The sequence below is a fragment of the Chrysochloris asiatica genome, unplaced genomic scaffold (assembly GCF_000296735.1).
Source record: "Chrysochloris asiatica unplaced genomic scaffold, ChrAsi1.0 scaffold00428, whole genome shotgun sequence".
Classification (NCBI taxonomy): Eukaryota; Metazoa; Chordata; class Mammalia; order Afrosoricida; family Chrysochloridae; genus Chrysochloris; species Chrysochloris asiatica.
In genome coordinates, this window is record NW_006408946.1 from 1,575,313 (window position 1) to 1,577,463 (window position 2,151).

Genomic DNA, 2,151 nt, shown 5'->3' on the forward strand with positions numbered 1-2,151 from the left:
TCTGTTAAAACCTTTACACCATGAGTGACTCTGCTGGCATTTAAAATAGTGGTGGCATGTTTGTTGTTGTTAAGTGCCATCAAGTCAGTTCCGATCTATAGCAACCCTGTATAGAGTTTCTGAGGAGCAGCTGGTGAGCTTGAACTTCCAACCTTTTGGATCAAACTGACTTTGCAGTCCAGCTTATTAACCCTCAGCACCACACTAGGATTCCAGTGGTGGGATAGCTTCCAACATCACAGCAACACAAGCCACCACAATAAGACAAATTGGCAGAGGAATGGTGAAATCATTAATTAGTGTTTAAAATTTGTTTATTCACTGATCGTAACATATATACCCCTGTGTAAACAAAACCTCTTTCAAGATATGTTGCTGTTAAGTGCCTTGAAGTTGGTTCTGAGTCATAGCAACCCTGTATAGGGTTTCCAAGGAAGGGCTGGTGAGTTTGAACCACTGACCTTGCAGTTCAAACCCACCTTATAGTTCCCACATTACCTCTTCTCATTGAATCCCTGCCACTATGCTAGAGGCAATCACTGTTCTGATTTCATATACACAATAGAACAGTTGTATCTATTCTAAATCTTCACATAAATGGAATCAAGTAGTATATACTTACTTCCACATTCCAATCAACAGCAACTATTAATGCATAATTGAATACATTATGCTTTCACAAAGCATACTGTTTCTGAGATTCATTCATGTTGTTTTTGCTGTTAGGTGCTATTGATTCAATTCTGATTTGTAGTGACTCTATGCAGCCTGGCCCTGCTCCATCCTCACAGCTGTTGCTACATTTGAGCCCATTGCTGTTGTCACTGTGCCAGTCCATCTTTTGGGGGGTCTTCCTTCCTCTGTTTTGCTGACACTCCGCTTTTCTAAAGAGGTTGCACCATTTGCCACTACCACTAGCAATGTATAAGTTGTTCTTGGTCCTTGTCAAGTCTGTAATTTTAGCCATTCTGTTAGATGTAGGTATGCAGTTGTTGTTAAGTGCCATTGAGTCCATTCTGGCTCAGAGTGACCCTGCATAGGATTTCTAAGGGCGGTTGGTGAGTTTGAACTGCCTGCTCATCACACTGTTCAAACCAACCTTGCGTTCCAGTGCATTACCCTAGATGTATGGTGGTACATGGACTTCTGGTGTGGTGCTGTAGAGCCAGCACCACACTGTAAACTAGAAGGTCAGTAGTTCAAACCCACCAGGTATTCCTCAGAAATCCTGTACAGGCTTGCTATGGGTCGGAACTTACTTAACAGCACATAACAACCCAAAATGGTGGCGTATAATTATGACTTTAATGTCATTTGCCTGATGACTAGTGAGATTGAGAAGATCTTTAGTTAGTATGTGTTCACCATTCACATGTCCTTTTTGTTGTTTTTGAAGTACTGTTCAGATATTTTGCCTGTTTAAAAAAAAAAAAAAAAACGGTTATCTTTTATTATTGAGTTGGTAAGGTTTTTTTCTGTCTTTCTTTCCCTCTTACATATCCTGGATACTAGTCCTTTGTTAAGAATATGTTTTATGAATAAATTTGCTCAGTTTTTGGTTTGCCTATTCATTATGTTTTGATGAGTGGAAATTATTCATTTTGATGAAGCAATTGTATCAATTGTGAAGACTATTGTTTTTTCTATTCTAGATGAGTTGGCTACCCTGAATCATGAAGCTATTCTCCTGAATTATTTTTTCACTAACAACAGTGGCTCTAATGCTTCAGAAAAGGACACTGACGTGGAATAGGCAAAGTCATAATGTTGTTGTTGTTAAGTACCATCGAGTCGATCCTGACCCATAGCGACCTTGTACAGGGTTTCCGAGGGGCAGTTGGTGAGCTTGAACTACAAACCTTGCAGTTAAAATGGCTTTGCAGTCTGGTGGATGAACCCACAGAGCCACACCAGGACTCCAAAGTCATAATTGTTGCTGTTGTTATGTGCCGTGGAGTCGGTTCTGACTCATAGCGACCCTGTACAAGGTTTCCAAGGCTGTAAATCTTTGCCAGAGCAGAAACATCTTTATCCCGCGGAACAGCTGGTAGTTTCGAACTGCTGACCCTGTGGTTAGCAGCCCGATTCGTAACCACTACGCTACCAGAGATAGGTCTTAAGGAGAGACCCAGTACTTACCTGGTGCCCCAC